Source organism: Temnothorax nylanderi, unplaced genomic scaffold (genome assembly GCF_030848795.1).
Source record: "Temnothorax nylanderi isolate EJ_2023f unplaced genomic scaffold, tnyl_v1.0 TNYL_tig0063_pilon, whole genome shotgun sequence".
Classification (NCBI taxonomy): domain Eukaryota; kingdom Metazoa; phylum Arthropoda; class Insecta; order Hymenoptera; family Formicidae; genus Temnothorax; species Temnothorax nylanderi.
In genome coordinates this window covers 59,841-81,173 of record NW_027249125.1, presented here as the reverse complement: position 1 = coordinate 81,173, position 21,333 = coordinate 59,841, and the positions used below count along the sequence as shown (strand labels likewise).

The 21,333-nt window shown below is 39.5% G+C and overlaps 1 protein-coding gene across 5 annotated transcripts in view; it reads left to right on the top strand.

The window, feature by feature from the left end:
- Positions 1–21,333, top strand: part of Synd (protein kinase C and casein kinase substrate in neurons protein Synd) — a 51,213-nt gene that overhangs the window by 10,219 nt on the left and 19,661 nt on the right. For 2 of the 5 annotated variants that reach the window (XM_071707994.1, XM_071707989.1), the window contains exon 1: positions 15,290–15,573. The exons of 1 other annotated variant lie outside the window; for it this stretch is intronic. The gene's annotated coding sequence lies outside the window, so the exon portion shown is untranslated. Of the gene's footprint in view, positions 1–15,289; positions 15,574–21,333 lie in introns of those variants that run through there. 2 more of the 5 variants (XM_071707993.1, XM_071707992.1) reach the window with 1 other exon arrangement.

The following is a 21,333-nucleotide window of genomic DNA, read 5'->3' as shown; positions in this document are numbered from 1 at the left end:
TTTCAATTCTGTATCTATATATTAGCGATACCGTTATTGGTAAGAGAAAATTTACTTCCGCTGTTGCCTGACGCTTGGCTCTCATCATTTTACCGATAAAGAAGCGGTTTCTTTCACGCAGGTTTCTTTCAGATAGATTCAACGTTCTTTTGGCATAGCAAGAAAAAGTGAATTGTCCGATGTACAAGGATAAAATTATTCTTGAACGATCTTCACCACAAAGCAACAACTAGGAAGACTTCACGGGGATAAGGCTTTCGGGTTTAGTTTAACGGGTTCTCTCGTTCACCTCTGACCTTCGAGCGCCTTCGGCGCTTTTCCTACGATTCACTTAGGCGCTCTCATTGAACTTGTCCCCAATCCTCGGAGCTTGGCTAGTCACGTTTCCTCGTCGTCCTCTCCGCAAAACGTAAATTAATAGATGCTCCATTTCCGTGCGTGACCTTCCTCGAGCGAACGTTCGTTCATCTTCTCGGATTGACCGATGAGTCAATGACTCGACAAAGGACGAGATCGAGTGACGTTGACGCGCGAGAATGTCTTTATGTTGAAAGCATGAAGAGGAAGATCTCGAAAAATATATCCCTGCTAACGTGCGATTTTCAATTAGCTTGAATAGAATGGAAAATACAACCCGACAAGGAAATCGTAATTTTTTACACGTCCTTTTGTATCGAACAAACGGAGCTGCGACGCGAGTTGCTGTAATTTCTCCGTAAAGACACCTTTTCACGGATAATTACAATTTTTCCCCTTAGGAAATGTATTTAACCGCGTTTTCTTCTCGTGACGATAATTGACGTATTGGAATGACGACTCGAGGAATGTCGTGCGCGGCGTATCTGTAGTTCGAGACACCTCCAAAGCGCTCTATATAAGATCAAGTTGTCCGCGCATTTTGCGGACATATACATATATATACATAACATCATCGTTTCTTCTCGGCGACCTACATTCGTCAATTACTTTTCACCGCATCCAGTTCTTCTCTCGTTGAGCAATGTACCGTGCAGGTCGTTTAATAAAGACCCCGCATCCTCTCCTCGATAGCATTGATATATATTACGAAAGCTGTACCGTAGAAAAATTTCTTTGTGCTTTTGACGTTTTATAGAAAATTTGATTTCTTATTTTTCTTCTCTCTCCCTCTTTCTTTTTTATCTCGGCTTTGATACTCCTTTCTTGCTCAAGTACGTACGATCGACCTTTGCGTCATCTGTAGTTTCGCGCGGCATAATGTTATCGTGATTTAAACGACCTAGTTTGTAACCATTACGTGGATACATGTCCATTATTATCAGTATATATACGAAGTGTATCCTTTGGTGGCGCTACAGTAATTTTCGACGGTCGATATCACGCCCTAAAAGTACTTACGTCTCGGGAACATGACTTTCACTATATTCGGAACTGAGAAACACCGAGGAAATGAGACTTCTCGTGTTCGGCAACGACCATGGCAAGGACTAAAATGTACTAGCCGACCTTTTACCGCGTAGGGTCAGGTCCAAGCAATTGTGGCGAATGGGAGATACATAATAGTGAAACATAATAGTGAAAAGACTTGTCAGATTTTTAGAATGGCAATATTCAATATTATTTATTTTGTCATTTTTTTAGATTTAGATTTAATATTAATTTTATAAATTTAAAGGGATTTTTATTTAATCTTGACATTTTGATGTCTCACACACCAAGCAATCTAATTATGAAAAATGTATACAATTTATTTAAAAAAGATAATTTAACAATCTCGATTCAGTGTCTAGATAATTCTAGCACTAAAATAGTTAAAATTTTATCGCGAATAATATCACGTGATATACAAATTTCTTGCCAGGTAACTCAATGAGTAAAATTTGACGCGGTCAAGGAATGCGTTCTCTTATCGAGATGTTAGCGAACGCTCCTTTCTCAAGGAGATATTTCAAGGGACAACCTTGGGAGAGAAATCGATATCAAGCGTCGCTTTAGACTTTTGTAGGGCACAAGGTAGCAGGTGAATACGTAACAATCAACCACCCACGGAAAGAGGCCCACCCCATTTAATTCCTTTCGTTCTAGTTTTCTTGTTTGAGAAAATATTTCTTTCTACAGAACTTCACACAACTAAAGTTGAGTCGGTAGAATTAAACTTGGGTATATATATTTGATGTCTCAACTGTTATGCTCTGTCAACTATAAATTTTGTAGCAATTTTTTCTCAGCAAAACTAAGTAATCCTTGTTTTGAGTGGTACAAAATTATGTCTTTTCTTTTACATAGCAGTTAATTACAGCTATGTTTAACGTTGAGTATTAAATAGATTTATTGAGATTCCCGTTAATGAAAAGTGGGCTACAAATTTGACAAAAGATTTATAGTCGTTACAGAGTATACGGTACTTGTGGAGCGAAATATGCACAAAATTGAAAACACGTGGTGTTCACATTTATATGCGAACGTATAAAAAAGAACGGACGAGAAATCCAGTTTCGTCCGCATTATGCATGAATTTTTTCATGTTCAAGATTAGATAAGCGATAAATTCATATGTATAGCGTCATTGATGTTGTAATAAACTACCTTATTATAGGAATACTGTTACGAGTAACTCGCTAATAGCTTAAAGTGATTGTACATGCGCAGTATACATGCATGGTCAACATTTAATTTCCACATTTGTACCTTACTTTTCCTTAAATTTCGCGACAGCTTTATATTAATTCGACTGCTTTTCCTTAGCAATATCTTCTTGAGGGTCATCAATAATTGCGCCATTCAATTCTTGAGTCAGAGAGTTTCTTATTTAATAAATGGATCAATAAATTTCAACTATAAGGAAAAATAAAGTACGAATTTCGTCAGAAACCCTGTTATCGAGAGAATCACTCGCGTGATTTTCGACATGGCGACTTTGCACGTGAAAGAGGCGATCACGTCAAATGTTATAGTTATGTTATTCTTAGTAACAGCGTCACACACACACACGCGGATCAATAAAAAGACGGAGGTATTTCCGAATGTTGTTAACATTCTGTTTCTGTTACTGTTCTCCCAGTAACACAGGAAGACGGCGATCAAGTGCTTCAGCAAGTAGAACGCGGAGTGAGGAACTCACTTCCTATAAATACCAACCGCGCACGGGTTCAATCGATTTTCTGATCACGTCTGTGACGTTCGAGTACACACGACGAGATGATCTATTTCTGATATCTCTTATGCGCTTTTCTATCGGGCAACGTCCTCAGCAGATATCCGCGTTCCTACTTCCTCGAGTCTTTGTCAAAGAAAAAAAAAAATTTAACGCGTACCTTCCTGCATGACTGTATAAAAATAGAAACTTCAGCTCTTGGAGAACTCCTTGGATGACGACGATCCAATTGAGATCTGTATTATCGATGACAATAGACAAAGTGTCTTGAACATACAATTTTTATATATTACTTCCTCTTGTTCAAAATTATACAACATTCTTTCATTTGTGGCATATATATTTATTTATGAAATAAATATCAAATTTATAATATATATTGAAATAAATCCTCCTCAAAAAAAGCACATATCTGCATATCAAAGATCTGGAGAAAGCATGTTCGACAAGAAAGTGCATGGAAATCACGTTTTCACTCTGTTTATCGCCAAGTTATCTAATATAGATTACACATGAAGCGTCAACAGTCCGATATGGGAAAGTATCGCTTGCAAATTGATATTTCCTTTCATTAAAATATCTTTAGACATTTGTATTTAAATCGCTCGAAAACCGAGACGATTCCTCATGCACGCGCCTCCGATCCGATAATCGCGCGTTTCGCCGTCGAAGTCAGAATGCGCGGCATGGTACACGCCGTCTGAATCATTGAATGACTGTTAACGCTGACAGAAGATATTGATGAACGTCGCATGCATAATGACGAAGCGGCCACGCGATATATGCACGCATCGCGCATATCTCCGCCCGATTTTTACCGTAAACTCTCTCGAAAGCGAACTCGTCGCGCGACCCGCTTTAAATCGCGAAACTTTCGTCCACGAATGATTTCTCTGCAGGTGCACGGAAAAAGATTCGCCAAACTCACAGTTTTTCTCTTTCTCTCTCGCAGCTTCTTCTCCTAATCATATCACTGGAACAGGATAACGTTGTTCTCGAGATTACATGTCGAGAAACTCATGTCTTTTCCAACATTGTCGATCTCTCATTGATTTATACATATATAAACGGGTATCCACGTTAGTTTTAAAATTTTTTCGTGAAATAGTTAAAGGAATTGATCATATATATATATATATATATATATATACGTTTATATAATGTATCGTGAACAATTGAACCAAATGTCTAAGAAGAACGATAAAATTATATCTGAAAAATTAAAAATTTTTGCTTCGACGGATTAGAAACTTCACTCATACATTTTACATTGTGCGGTTATCTCAATCAATGTAAATCGTGCAATCAGCCAGAATAGGTCTGCTAGGAATAATTAACGCGCGCCACAGCCGCGAATGTGTGTTAAGTCGTCGATTTGGATTAAATCGACTGGAAATTGGCAATTTAAGTATACCGCGAGCTTTCTCTAACGGGCCAATCTTTTTTATGAATACTTTTATTGCTGATAGAAATCGATTTTCAGGCAAACTACTTTTCAAATCAGGTTTTTTAATAAAAATGGCTGGAAGTATGAAGCTGGCTTAATAATAAAATAAATTGAAGTAAGATAAAAATACTCGCATCTCGCGTATCGCGTAATCGTGAAGAAATGCTTATGGAAATCGAAGAAAGTCAGGTGAATTTAAATGAATAACGAAACTAATTTACTCTGAATGTGAATTTTTCAACTTTAAAAATATAATTTATTGATATATTTAATAGAATATGCACATCTAACCTTTTTTACCTTAAGTATAAATACTTATTTGTAAAAGATTTTGGTTTCTAATATATTCAATATATGATATAGTAAAGAAGCGTTTGACTTGGACTTTCAAAGGCCCCTAAAAATTGCAGGTTTTCAGTGCGCCAATTTAGATTTTATTGAGTGATCTAAAATAGCTATCAACTCACCGAGTTCCCTCGTATTCGTGGTAAGCATCGACGATGATCGGTTCGATTACAGATTAAGTTTCCATCGACGTCGCGCGTTACACTTTAGAGTAGGTGCACTCTCTTGCTTTCGTCGAGAAATCTGCACGTATCCGCGGTGACGTCCCCGCACAAGAGAAATGGCTCTTGCACTTTCTTTTTCTGCCGGGTCATCTCTCTTTTTCTTACCGTTAGTCTTCTTGTCCATAACCCGGTCGTACGTACGCTGACAGGTCTTTAATGGCGACCGTGTTATCTGACATAAAAAGCTAATTATGGGAAGAGACCGGAATATTGCCCACTTTTTATAAAATCATGCAGAGGGTTAAAACAAAGAAAAAAACAACTATAAAATAACTATATATAAAATTTTTATTTTATTATAACAATACAAAAATATGATTGAATATTGATTTTGATTGAAAATATGATTTTTAAGTCAAAATTTGATTGAATGTAAACCTTGCAATTGATGATGTAATTAGCATTTACGTTCAGAAATAAAATCCAATAATGAAAATTGTGTTTTCATCAATATCGCGATTAATTGATTTCTAATTTTTGATGTTGCACTGTGAGAGCTATATGGTGTTAACAATAACAATCCAAACAATAACGAAGGAAATTAAAAGGACAACAACCAAAATTAGACCATTTCTGTATATATGTATATATAATAAGGAAAGATGACATTTTCTGGAGAAATATAGGTCCGGCTTCCGTTGCGCTTAAGGTCATAATCGCACAGTTATTCGGAGCGACGTTTTCCTGCCTTAAGAATATAGTGTCGGATGACAGAGAAAGAAAGGATGACTCTGACAAGATTTATCTGTTTGCCCGATATGTCTGCACACTTAAAAGTCTCCGACTACTTTAGCGATTTATCAGCCGTGAGTATAAAGTTCTGTTAGGAATATGGGAATTCGCTGTTCGAAATAAAATAAAGTCCGTTCCTTTCGCAAGAAAATTTGATGGGCGTTGATTTTTTATTTATCGGTACCTTTCACATTAGGTACACTTTGTAGAAAGAAGACGTAATAGAAGAAACCTTGACCTACATACCGCGTTCGATTTCAGAAATATATCGCTGCAAAAAGGATCTTATCCTCCACGATTTTAATAAAACTGAAATTATAAAGTAAAGACCCGTCTTCTTGAAACGTTTTATCTACAGTTGTTTTTACTTCTTTGCTCCTCTGGCAGACGTATACTTCAGAATTCAGATTATAATACGCACATACAATTCTACTTCTTTTATTTCTGTCTTTATTGCCAGTACAGAGTAGGAAGTTAATTATTTGCTGACGTAACGAAGCTGAAAAATTTGACGTGTGTCTCCCGATGTCGGTGGATTCGCTTTCATATCGATTAAGCGTATAGATCAATCAGGCGCTCGTTGTCGCGACAGGTGGTGCGTTGACAATGCGTAGCATGTCCTCCGTATGTTTCCATCGTATGCTTTCGCGGCCCAAATGCCAGGCCTTGGAAGTGAAACGATGGTATAAGAGGGAACAAATCGTGCGGATCATTAAAGTTAATGAGTTATAACGCGCGACGAATGACGCGCCTCGCAGTCAAAATTGCGCGCTGTTACACTTCGCTGCTAACTGTACAGAGCTTCCCTGCTAGGCTGGTGCAGGCTTCTGCATATGTGCACGCTTATTCCACTTATCGGGACCATAATTTTAACTCGCCTCGCGCAAACCCATCGTCGATTAGATGCAGCGCGCTAAAATAATACATCTGCTTGCCTCGTTGTTAGCGTACGGCCGCTTTCTCCGCGTTCTCTAGAATCCAAACGATCCATATCCCATAAAGGAACACATGTTACACATACCTGTGTATCGCGTTATTCGCTTAATCAATCAATTAATTTACCGCAAAATTAATTGTGTGTGCGATCGCAAAATTTTCCAATTTTCTACTAGTTACCTTATGGCAGAGACGTTTTTTTACGTCTTTCTACTATTCTTATCGTGTATTTTACTGTACCGCGATAATAATCTCCGATCGCAGATAATATATTCAACCGAATTCGCGATAGCGTCCTAGTTGTAAATACCATCGTCGTGCATTAGGTGATCAATGCAGGCAGCATAACTATATCAACTGCTAGCAGAGGTATCAGTCAAAGTCGACCTCGATTTTGAGATTCCAATCTCAAATCGATGATCCACTTCTCTCTTTTGTACATGACGAAATGAGACCAAAGTGTCTCGCGGACAGTCTTGACGTAATTCTCTTAATTGCACTTTGATTAGCTTGCAAAATTTACATATTTGACTATGTTCTTCTTACTTACTCACAGAATAAATTTACATTTATTACACGACGCATCACAAATATCTATAACAATAAAAATAACTCGAATATTTTCGATGATCTAATGTCTAAATTGTAATAATAATTGTAAACTTTATATGTTCCGCCTTTATGCCATGCATCAATTATTACTCGATTTTAAAACGCTGTTTTGACATTTTCGATCGATATTTTTTAAAAATGTATTGGATATTTATTAACTTAAAAATAACTTGGACCGTTTATTAGTATAAATTCGCGAGGAAGGACGCGCGCCGAAAGACACGACGACGTTAAAACATCGATGTGATGCACGTTGTTACTTGCGTCATCAACCGAACTGAGAAGTGCCGTCGTGTCGTCGTACGATGCCCGCTGCTATTCTCGGCAGAATGTCGGTCGGAGAAAAATCGTGGGTGAAACCGGACGAACTCGCAATAGCTGCTCCTCCAAAGGGATCTCGTGCGAGACGTGATGAAGATAATGCCCGAGTTGACTCCGGCCCAACGGTATCAAACGACTTCGTCTGAACCATTTATTAATACAATTAAGACGCCAGACGACTCTGGCGTCACGCTCTCGACCGCTTGAATCCTTTTACTGACAACGCACTCGGACTTTGAAAATCAATACTTTTCTTGAGATTAAAAGAGGGCACAAAGTCTTTTGTATTTTCTGCCCTTTAAAAGAAAGTTACGCGACTGAGCGTAGTTGTGACTTTGTTCGTTAATGCATTACGTAACCGCGGTTCATCTAGATCTTTATTTATATCTCCGTGAGAAAGAGTTATTATTCTCCGCTTTTATAAATATAGACAAGGCTACACTTAGAACTACACAACAGTTTTTAATCATTATTTTAAAAGAAACTCTTATGTACTTGTGTAATATTTCTATTTTAAGTCGCGCTATGTTTATCTGTCTATCGTCCGCGACACGCAGATTATCGCAGGTCTTCGTTCCGTAGATGATAGATGATCGTATCAGTACGTGTGAGATAAGGCCTTAAAAATATTGTCGCGATACACTTCCTGCTTCTGAAAGATATACGCCCGCGAGTTCGCGTCCACTTCGAAGTGCTCACGTTCGCGATAAATAAGGATTTCTTTGGCCGCGTCCAAATACATGGGTGCATCAGCCTCCAGAATCGTCCCTTCTATCAAAGGATTATCCGTGGCCAACAACCGGGCCACTCTCCAACCATCGATTACGTCGAGTACTGTCTGTCGTACGATCGAACTTTGGCAACCGTAGGGCTTAGATATCATTGTCTATTTATTTAGGTCTCCGAACCTCTACTTTTCGTAATCGACAAGTTCTCCAATGACGATGAACGACAGATGGTCTTGGATACCGCACCTGTACAGACATATCTGCATCAATCCATATGTGTACAATAGCGTAATACGCATCACTATCAATTTTCTGTTTTCCCTCTCGAACTACGCTTTATAACCGCTTCTGTTTGAGATCTTCGCGTGAAACAACTTTCTTAAAAAGCAGATAGAAAATTCTGCCTCTTTTATTTGTGTGCTTAAAAACTGGATTAATATTTGCAGGAGGATCTGCGTAAGAGAAGTAACGACATACGACGATAATTTATCAGTTTACCACAGCCCAATTATCGATATTTGTGTCCGTTGGTCTTATCGCGAGTATTATTATTATTATATCGCGGATAACCGGCGAATGACGACGTCTTTTGCATAATTCGCCGGTGACTCATAACCGCATACTCTATGCGTGTAGAGCCAATTTACGTTGAAGTTTTCTTATCACCTGCTGCATAACAGGCCACGAAGTCGAACGTCTCTTTCCGCGAAGGAATAAAATATGAGATCGTAAGTCACTTTTCCTAATTGGCGCACGATTTGTACAACACAATTTACAATTGTAAGATTATCTGATGAGTTTACTGCAGCCGTAAAATATTCGAATATCTTGTTTCTTGATAAAGAAAATTAATTGTAAAAAAAAAACACGCTTTATCAGGAGAAGGAAATAAAATTTTTTTTTATTTCCTTCACACGAACCGATAATTTCATCTGCGCTCCATGGAAGTACGATCGGTACAGTTTGTCGCCGTAACTTGCTTCTCCTCATATGTATACGGTGTTCCACATTATGGAAAATCTAAGATATCTCAGCATTCTGATTTCGCAAACGAAAAATCTAACCGCCTTACGTAATTGCACCGTTTTCTAGTCTCCGATGGTATCCGGTGTACGCGAAACAAATAACGACTCTCTTTCTTCAGTTCCCACGAAGTGAATTCGAGCGACTTCCCGTTACGGTGAGAGAGACGCTTGTGCCCTCCGTGAAGTCCTTCATTGTGTCTTGACTGGCTGTCGTCGATCGAACGGCCTCACTGTAAAAGTGTCTCCACAATCTGACACCATATTGCATGACGATAGATATTTCCAAGGTCGGTATTCGTCGCACAGGCGATTTAACAATTCGTTTTATAATACCTACTCTGGCGGGATTACGCAAAATCCGTTTGCACGCGCGTGCGTTGGAAACTTTAAGTTAATTAAAACGATTCCAAACTTAATTAAAACCAGTTCGCGAAAATAAATGCGACTTCCGTTAAGCTTGCAGATGCAAAAAGATGTTGAAATTTCAGCGAGAAACAACTCTTTTATCTATTAATAACGGTTATTTAATTGTCTGCGAGGAACGTCTGATGAATTAAATTCTTGGGGTTTTGCAGTCCCCATTCAGAATCGCACGAAACTTGATACGTAATTCTGGCCGGACAACTCATTTAGCGAACTCTCATAAATTGCTTTTGTTGCAATACGAGTAAGCACGCTGAGCGAAACAGATTCACGCGCGTAACTACGTACAGCAATTGTAATCAAGTAACACACAACTGCAACCGCCGCGAAATAAATTCGCGATTCACAAAACTCGGGAAGCAAATTCGTCCGCACTTAAATGCATGCAGAGTAAAGTGGTATATCAAAATTTTATTTTTCTTTCAACGCCTTAACGGAATGTACGTATTATACACAGGAGCTAATTAAACGTATGTAATTAATACGTTGCATTTATTCATTCTTTCTTCATTCATTGAGGAATTCCGCAAAATTCAATGGTTTTGCTGAGAACCTCGGAGACGTGGCATTTGTATTTTTTATCAGTGCTATATCCAAGTTATCTTTACTTACGTTTTAAGAACCCTTGGCACCATTCTTTGCGCGTGATAATATTGGCATGTTTGCTAAGCCTCCTTAATGACAAATGTGAGAAATATGTCGCTTGCAATTAGTATCTTTTACCTCGATCTCATACTTGTTTAATAACTTTATGGCTATTCGCTTCACGTAATCTTTCAATGCACCGACATGCATCTTTTGTCGTAGCGCATTACCAGCATTTTATCTTTATACAATAGATACTAATCCTTATTATTTTTCGACACGTTTACGCCGAAGAAGTATTTTCGTTAACGATTTGATGGATTTATTTATAGCTTTTCCGATTAAATTACTGTAGCAAGAGAGGAGTTTCTCCTAACTTCTCATGTCTTGGCGAAGCTATAACTACGACGAGTTGGAACGATGAGTTCTTCAAGTTCCACCTCGCCGCGAGAAACGCTATTATACCCGAGTTCTTCCCGGACAGGAGAAGTAACGAGAAACGCTACGCTGATTGCAATTAATTGTGCAACGCGCGTGCGGCGCGGCGCTGTACGCGAGAAACGGAAAACGAGGGAGAGCAGGAGAAGGAAAAATGCCGGAACGACGAGCGCTCGTAATTTCTAAAAACGAAACTCGATCCCCGTCGTGCACGGCCGCTGGATAGGACCGCACTCATTGGCGTTACCACCTATAATACCTTAATCTCGGCACCGATGAGTATCGAACGTAACCGATGACGTGTTAATTAACGACTCTATTCGGGTCAGGTTCGGAGAACCTGCCACAGCGCCGATATAGAAAATGGATCGAGAGATCGTAATTTTCGCATTTTCATTCAGATTATTGAATATAGTACTGCTTTTCTTTTTATCCGGTATCTAAGAGCGATCACACAAGTATTTGCGAGAAATTTAAGTAAAGAGGACGAAAAACTGTTAAGAATATATTTCGTAAAATAAACCTGAAAAATGTTACATAATGAGATACGTGTTATGGTTGCGAAGGGAAGTGTAATAGTGCTGAGAGGCAGTTGTCGAATAATCAGCAAGTTTACGACGTACGATATTCCCGTCTTACGTACGGAAATACGGTAACGTTACTTCCACTTGGTTAGTGGAAGTAACACATAGTCGTAGCCTTTAATGTAGGTATTTGTCCCGAGACCACGCGCGCGTAATTTGCACTTGCCATTCAGACCGGGGTACATCCTCATTAAGCCGATCAGACTGAGTTTGCATGCATTATCCGTATATGAACATTACGGGACACTCGAGTTAAGAGGAGGTGGTGCGCGACGTTCTGAAGTTCCTGAATAGCCAATCAGTGGAGTGTTATGGCATTTCCGTGAAATAATAAAGCCGAGGATGAATAATACATCATCAACGTCATAAGCGGAGCAAACATTTAATTGCCGTTGCTCTTTCACGAAATCGCACGGTTCCAAATTCACCTGTCCCCGTAAGGAGATATGGTGCTTGCGTCAAGAACTTAACTCAATATCTCGCTGAACAATTAAATTCAAGGTTATCTGAACTTTGATATTCTAATGTTTTGCGTATATAAAGTTCAAGAGGCAGCGCGATAGTACCTTCAAGATCCGCGAATGTCAGAAGGTATCGATCGCGATTACTTTCGGTTGAGCTTCGCCCACATTTTTGTCATTTTCATCGCACAACGTTAAAATCCGACGCATTTCCGTGTAGCGTAATCACCGGTGGATTTATAATAGGATCGGACACAAATACGGCCTCTCTCGACCCATCACGCTCCGCTCGACAAGGAAGCCAATCCCTTTATGCCCCTCCGCGATCGGTAGCCTAATCAATAGAGACAAGAAACGCGCGGCGCGCCTCCCAATCGCTCGTTTGCCATTTCTCGCGAGTCCCTAGGCCATAAACACGGCTAGAACATGACACAAATGTGTCCTAAGAGAATCCTATAAATTACATATGTATAATATATAGATTACACGAGATTTCTCAGCTTAACGTTAGAAGAACTATGAATTGGACAAAACAGATCAGAGACAATTATTGCGAATAATAATATTATAACAAACTATTACAAGAGAACATCTATTTCAATTTTATAATAGAAACTTTAGATTTACAAAATTAATGAACTATAGACAAACTTTAATGCTAAGAAATAATTACTTTTGAGTGTCTCACATCTCACATTGTTGTAAGAATAGAGACGTAAAATAAAAACATTTTTGTGAAAAAATATAGAAGGAATAATTGGAAAGAGGAAGAAGAAGATATTGACACGAAAATATGAACTTTCAACTATTTGCAGTAACGAACGTACTCGGTTTCAAATAAGACGACATGATGTAGCAGCATATGCATACGTAATTACGACATTCGTAATTAAGATACACAATTAAGATATACTAATATATGTAGCACAGTCGACTAAATTATTTATAAAAGGATTTATAAAAGGATAAAATAGCGCGCACATATATACGAGATTTCAATCTCAAAGAAAATATGAAATAAAGGTATTATTTTGTAACATTTATTAACGAACGGAATTTCGTGAATTAAGGATATTTATGCGAGTATTACTGTAAAAGCATTTACGAAGCAATGAAATACGTGGAATGTAACGTACATGTCCGACAGAAACATTTATCTGATATAAATAATCTGTTCTCTCTCTGGAAAAGCGAAAGACCGACACATTTATCACTTATGATAACCTATGTTTTATCTTGTTAGGAAAAGAAATAAATATTAAAAGACACAAGGTTTGCACAAGTCTGCAACGAGGGGAAATTTACAGCCGGCATTGGTGTACAAAATTTCAGCAGTGGACTAAAAAAAGTAAGAAGTGGCCTGTAATGTTTGATGGCATTGTCGTCGGTGATTGGGCAGTGGTAATAATGACTGGTGGCAGTGGTAATGCAGGAAGCATTGCATAACATTGTTAAGTGTCCGAATTTTAATCGGCATTGGCTCGGCAGTGGGGTACAAAAGTTTAGGTTGTGAATTCCCCCTCGGTCTGAAATTACTCGAAACGGCGGATTTATAAGTAAAAGTTTCGATAAAGTATAAGCGTACGAATGAAGAGACTGCAGAAAGAAAAGGTCGAAGTCGAAAATTGAAACAATAGGCTGCTAGAAATGTTCACTCTCGTTTTCATTGCATTCTTGAGCGTGTCGCAGATTCAAATTACCGTTAGATAATACGCGTGAGTACTGACCTTGGTTACAGTCTGATGGATGCCGGTAGTTTTACAGCAAGTAAGACGATGCGCACAAAAACATTAATTGGAATGTACAATTAAGCAGTATTACCGTGTCGTGCTTGTTGCTTCCATTAATCGGCCGGGTTCATTATCCTTTTCTGTCCCTTTCGCTCTCTCTTTATACGTATATATAAAGGCGTTATCGTTATACATCCTTCCCTTGCTTCTGAAAGTAACATCATAAATAAACGTGAGAGATAAACGTTATATCGTTTGGGTTGAATTTTAAATAATTTGAAAGTATTCTAAGTGCCATAGTTGCGCCTTTATTCATAATCGGATAATTGAGAGGTACAGAGGGCAAATTTGCAATTTTCGCTTTCTCGAACATACGGTAGAGTTTAAACGAAACCTCCGAGCCCGTTAAATAATTAAACGAGACTTGGAATATTTTCTATCTGCAATCTTAGAGCATGAGGCATCCTCCAGCATTACCAGCCTTGACCAGAGTCGTAATTCTTTACGCGTATATATTACATATATGCACCTTCAACAGCCGCACACCTGAACGGAGGAATAATTAGCACTATATGTAAATAAGCTTTTGCGACGAGTGAATCCTTACGTAAGCCTGGTCTTCGTTTTATTACGTTGGCCTTCGACAGCAGCCGTCTTCGTATCCGAGGAGGCGCATTGATTTGTCATTTTTATCTGTTTGCCGAGATGAACCGAAATCATTAATATAAATAGCTCATTGACTTCGAGCTAACTTCGATTATAATTAATTAGTGATGGCTTACGGGCGACAAAAATAAAATAACTCATTTCTTTCTCCAGGTACACGCCAAAGATAGTTATTTTTATTATTTTACTTTATATGATATATTTATCAAATTATTTTAATCTTTTAACGTATACCTGCAATTTATTTATGTCTATTTTGTTCTGTGATATTCTAGTATACTCTATTTCATCCAAAATAATGTTGAGCTAATTATCATTTGCTGGCCGCGTTGTTAACTATTTTAAATAAATCTATGTATTTGTTACAAACATACAATAATTAGCATTTCGGATATTCAGTTTACATAATTACATTACGCATAATTGAATTAGTCTAGTTTTCCTTTTAAATGCGAATTATTCAATTATTGTTCCATCTGCTATTTAGCACTCGCTAATTTTTTTTATCAGCGATTTGTCAAACTCCTTAATTTTCCATTTTCTTAGAAAGAAATTATACGATATAAACAAAATTATATAATACATAACAGGTCCTGTGTTCTACTCCGTGTAGGAATTAAAGAAATTATACATACATCCAATAATACATAAAATAATAAATCTTTTTGGCGAATTCGAATAAACTGTACAAATACTTGAGTGGACGGTGAGAATAATCTGTCCGAGATAAAATGACGGTGGAAAAGTAATTCGATTATCCCTTCCCGTCGTCGACGGGAGGGTTAACGGAGAATTTCTCGTCAGCCTGTTACTTCGGCGTGTCGCGTAATAACAGGTATTCTTTCTCACACGATCATTCATCGCCGCGAGAGCTGCGGAGAGCGCGACTCGCGAGAGTCCTCTTCGGACGTCAGTCCATGCCCAACCGTCGCGTCGCGTGGATCGCACGTTCGTCCGACGTACGTGTGCAGCGCGGAGCCGCGTTTATTTATAAACCCGTATCCGGGAACGTGCGCTGCCGCGCAGACAACCGGGTTTTCCTCTCCCAGTCACTTTTCCGCGGCGTTTGCGTGTCGCTCCGCGGCGTGAGGCTGCGGCAAATCGTGCGTGTGCCAGTGAGATTGGGAAATCCGTTTGAAATTGGCATTCCGTTTATCTCGACGCCCGATCATGCGTTGCCAAGGTAGGAGGAAGTCCGCGCCGCTGGCGCGCGGACTCGTGCTCTTATTCAGCGCGGAATTCGCGCGGCTGGGAGTGCCAAGTGCCAGACCAGTTTACATGAAATCCGAGAGATCGGAGGAACGTTCGTTTTCGCGCGCGCGCGCGCGCGCTTCCGGTCCTAATCCCGACATCCGTCAGGCTGATACAGGAAATGACGGCGCTTGAATTCCGCATTTGTTTCGGAACTGAGATCTCGATCGGACACGTCTATCTTCCGCGCGAGTCTCGGCGAGTCGCCGACTCCGAACTTCAAAACTGCCGATTGATAATAATTTATTCAATCTTCGCTCCTCTCTCGGGGATCACTCGGTTCTTTATTCAAGACCGGTCCCGAGGCAGCGTGAAGTTCAAGTTATTCAGCGCTCTGAACGACGATTGCGGCGATATGAACGGAAAATTACGAGCACATCGAAATAATGGCGCAATCGATTGAGAGGATGTGCGCTACGCGCAGCTCGTTAGCGCGTGCCGCGCGGCTCCGAGAGGGTCCCGGTGCTAAGTGCGTTGCTGAAGAGCGCTCCCGCAAGGTCACTGCGAGGTAGCACTCGCATCGCTTATCAGGCCGCTCCTTGAATAACGTTGAAACTCACCGCACGTCGTCCGATCGTCGCTCTTGACCATTCGCGTGAATATATCGATGTGGTAGTTGACGTTTGAATTACCGTCATCACTAAATCCACGCGACACGCTTGATTCCCCAAGATCGTACACCTCCACTCGCATTAACTTGTAGATAAAAGTGCCCGAGGTGGCGTACGTTAGATCGGCTGACCTTAAGAAAACGCTAAACATGGAGTTCCCTCGCACGCATCTATCAGTGCGAGTCAGTCACGGACACGCTTCGCTGCGGGCGACATCCTGCAAACCTGGTGTGCGTTGCTCTCGCGCGACGTGTATAGAGATCTGTTTTCGTAACGCGCGTTCGACGATTCTACGTTTGATCTTGTTCGTGAGCTCGCGTGAACAAAGTTTCTATTCAACGTTTGTTTATCAAAACCGCGTTTAACGTTTCGAAGAAAGATTCTCGAATATAGATATGACGAATTTTTATGAATAAACTGACCTCGTTCAAAATGTCATACAAATGCTGAAGATAAGAAATCAAACGCTAGCGTGTGTAATTTAAAAATTGTGGGAAATAAAGCTTAGAAAAATTTGTGAGGCAAAATTTCATAACGAGACATCTTTCTTTAATAATTGAGAAGTTTGATTGTAAATAATCTGCAATAAATGAATTAACGTCGGATTATTTTGTGGGTACCAGGAGTCAGGGAATGAACAGAGCCGCATACGTATTTCTACCTAGGGTCTTTATGCGCACGATGAAACGCGACGAGAAAGCGTCTCCTAATTAGCGTATTTCGGGAAGCGTGAAATCTCCGAGGGTTACCGTATACCTCGCTGCGTTTCTTTCTCCTTTTTTTTTTTTTTTTTTTTGAAGTTTAACAGCGAGATCTTTAAAACACAGCGTAATAGACAAAAAGCTGCTGGACCGTGTTCTTCCTCGTGCGAACGTGTGTTAACGACGCGCTTCGGTGCGCGCGCTCACGCGTACTCACGCTCGAAAGACCTCGCCCTTTTCTCTCTCTCCAGGCAGGATCCCTTCGCGGATACCTGCCGCACAACCTGCTTATATGCTCGCGCGTAAAGACGACGCCACTTCGGACCTAAATCTCCTGCCCTTTGTACTCGCGAACGCAGGTAGAAGCTCTCCCTAGCCACATCTTGTCCTATAAAGGATCGTCGCGATCGAAGAAAGATCGAAGAAACTTCCTGAATATTTTAACGGACAGTTCTTCATTCGAATCTGCGCTTTGAATTAGTTGTCCCTATCAGGTATTTGATTCAGACAGAAAATTATATTAAAATCAAAATTTCCACTATGTGTACCACGTATATCATTATTATGTAACTTTTGCGTAATCGTTGCGCGTTACGTCAATTACGAAAAATTTCTTCGTATGCATTTTCGCCCGCGACGCATTTTGCCATTCGAAGATTTGCTTGTTATTTTTAGCACAAATTGGGTCGCACGCTTTAATCGATGTCGCGTTACATCCCGTACTTGGTCGTTATTAACCTTGGCTCGCTTCGTCCAGAAACTAATTCGATCACAGCTCGTGGAATTGCATTAGCGCGAGGGTCCGAATATGCTTATCGCATGGGGGAGCATAATCAACACGTCCACGCACGGAAGCGTTTCACGAGGATTTTTCTCCTTAGTTGCCAGCAACGAGAAAATTGTGAAACAAAATAATTTAATCATTTACTTTCATTATGCGTAATTATTGTACTAATTCTCATTAACCTGACGTAGCGTAACCCTTCTTTCATGTCGAGGCGAGACCCGCGCTCATTAACATTCTGAATAAGAAATTTTAACGTTAGATAAATTAATATAATGCGCCGCATAATTTTCTTATCCTAGACAAGATTATATACATTATTATAATCGAATGGATTTTGGATTTTTACAATATACAAGTATGCTGTAAAAATATTTAAGTTCTCCGGTTCTTCCTTGTCTTTGATAGAGACAATTCTGTCGTCTATTATCAGCGAGTTATCCGAGTGATATATAATTCGGTAGCGGCTATCAGCCTGTCACGACCCGATTGGGAATAGACGTTGAAATTTGCCGGCCTCTTTACGCTCCACATATTTCAAAACCCTTTCCTCCATCACCCTACTTGCCGTTCTCATCCATTTTCCCGTCTCTCGTTCTCGACGGTACTGTGTGAAGAAAAATATGAAGCACTTAACGGTGGAAGAGGGTGGGGATATAATACGCTGCGTAAAACTTGTCCCCTGCTCTAAACCTACCTAATAATTCAAATTATTAAAATTAACTCCACGAGATGAAAGTGATATGCGTTGCGACGATGATCAAACTTCCTCGTCACGTCTGTATACGAGCAATTATATTAAACTGTTAATCGTTAAGCCATGACGCTGCAGAATGTATCTAAAATTCCGCTACCGTGAACATATGATCCCGTAACGGAACTTTATGATCGCTCGATGATCGCGATAGTAACTCTCACGGAGTTTTTCAGGCAAGAGTGTGATAAAGCACGGATCTGTGGCGTGCAGTATAATGTGCTTAAATCCTGAGAAAAATGCTGATGCGATAGCTACTCGATCGTGTCATATGGCGGCGGGATTGTGTGCCGAGCGAGGTACAAGAGAAAGTAGGTGGTTCCAGCCAATCGATAACGAAGTTCCTTCTTCGCAAGAGTGTCTTTTGTGTTCGTAAAATCGATTTCTCAAACTGAAAGGAACCATGCAACTGTGCCGCATCTTCCTGCCATTTTCTACGCAAATACACGCACCACTGCTCTTATTTGATGTTCTCTGCCGAAATAGGAGTAAGCCATAAACTGTAGTTCGGGGAATAGTAAATATACATATATATTATCTAGTCCCTTAAATTTTAAACATATACGATACTTCAGATAATCGATAATAAACTTGGCAGGATATCTAAATACTCCCAAGCTTGCACTTTGTTAAAATATAACATTAAAGTAGTGATTTGAAGATCTTTAAAATTATTTGATTTATAAAAACACTGGATAAATTATATTTTCAAATAAATATGTATCTAAATATTTTTCTAAAACTTGCTTTTTGTTAAAATAGATTAAAATAATTATTTGGAAATTTTTAAAATTGTTTAATTTATAGAAATACTAAAAAAGTTATATTTTTTATTAAATTTAAATATCGTTCTAAAACTTGCTCTTTATTCAAGTACCTATAACATTAAAGTAATGAATCGAAGATCTCATAAATTGTTCAATTTGTAAAAATGCTGAATGAATTATGTTCGATTTATCCAGAGTTTTTATATTTGCTCATACAATTTTGTCTCGCCGACTTTTAATCAAAGTTTCTCGGGACGCAGAAGCGCGGTGTCACCTGAAAATTTTTTTCCTATATTTCTGATAAACGTTTGAATCTCGGCTTAGCGAGGTTGATCCCAGATTTCGAGGCCTTCATCATCCCTTTCCAAACGAATAATCTGCCTGAAGCAATCTTTAAGGATCGTGCAGGTGGATTTAACAAGCTTCGCTTCAAGGCCAATGGGAACAGCTTCGACTAATTGCACCTTCGGGATCATCCTGCATGAATTTCTGTACACCAACAACCAAGAAGAGCACCTCCAACATCTTATCTAATAGAAGACCGACCGTTTCTGACGCTCGTTAAAGTGCGAAGCGTGGCATAACGATTATAAGGGCTGCACAGATTCTTCATGGTATCCTTAGGGTATGCAGGCGCATAGGCTGCGTAAGCCTAAAATGTGTGCTGTTTCTAGTTCAGCTATTTACATCCATAATTCTCTACGGTAAAGATTCTCTAATAATTCATATGGAGATTATATAATTTCGGAGGTTTTGCTTGAGAATTCTAAATAATGCCAGAGAAATCCTAGTTTTACGACTCGGATCGATTCTGATTGAAATATAACGAGAAAGGTACTTTCGTATATACATTAAAAAACTATGAAATTGGCTACGGACTCTAATATCTACGGACTCCTATCTTTCATATTCAATCGCCAGAATTTTATTATTGTATGATACTCTAGTAATAATACTCTAACAACGGGGTGTTACCTTCACACGGGGATAGTCACAAGTACCACGGTATATAACGTTAAATCCGACAAAGAGGCGCATTGTAAACATCGTTGGTGCCTGCGCCGGTGGAAATCGATCATTAATTTTTTACGTAACGGTCGACGAGCGGTAGCGTGTAACCTTCAACGGTGCAAGCCTATCGACGTGCGGAATTGAACTCCGGTGAGGACGTGGAGGTTACTGACATGGCCCTGCTTTGTCCGTAACCCATCCGTAATGAGCTCCGTAATTTATCCATAATTTATCCGTTGTTGCATTCCCTTTGACAGCCGTAACCACATTTGCTCGCCTGGGTTATAACTGCAATCCTGCGGCGTTGCACGACCGGTACCGTCTTGCTAAACCGGCCGGAATGGCTGCCGGGTCTGATAACAGTAAAGTGCGGGTGCCCAATACCTTACGCGAGAAAATATCTGGAGAATGTTGATAAATGCGTAGAAAAAGTGTGAAATTCACGCTTTTTCATTATCGCGTACGCGTACGTATTACCGTAAACGACCTGAGATTAATCAACCGCGATCTCATCGCCGCATACAAATCCAGTCGGATGCGATATGTATCCGACTAGCAAATAGAAATGATAAATAGGATGGATTTATTATCGCATAACTGCGAATCGATACTTTCGTGCGTTTACACGACCAATTACTAAAATAAATCTAGTATTTTTAAGACGACAAAGTTTCATATTTTGTTGGCATAATAAACATTTTAGAAAAATGTTAGTGAAGAAAAAGAACTATCTACAGTAATATAAAAGACATATATCATTATTAAAAATGAAATGGAATGTGTTGTACGCGAGACAAATTAATTCGGTCAGAAGAATGGGTTCGATTTGATCAACACGGGAGTAGATTTAAACTCTCGAGCGAAGTATCGAGAAACCATTTTTCAGGCAAGGCGACGCCTTCACCCGTGCACAATCACAGTGTTGTTGTGCACAATAAGAGAGAGTGCGCGCTTGAAAATGCACGTTCGTATCTATTCAACGCTTCCTTCGTACAACTACTCTTACGTACTCTTACGTATACTCCGAGAGAGAATGCCCCGTCCATTTATTCCAGAGCCAACCG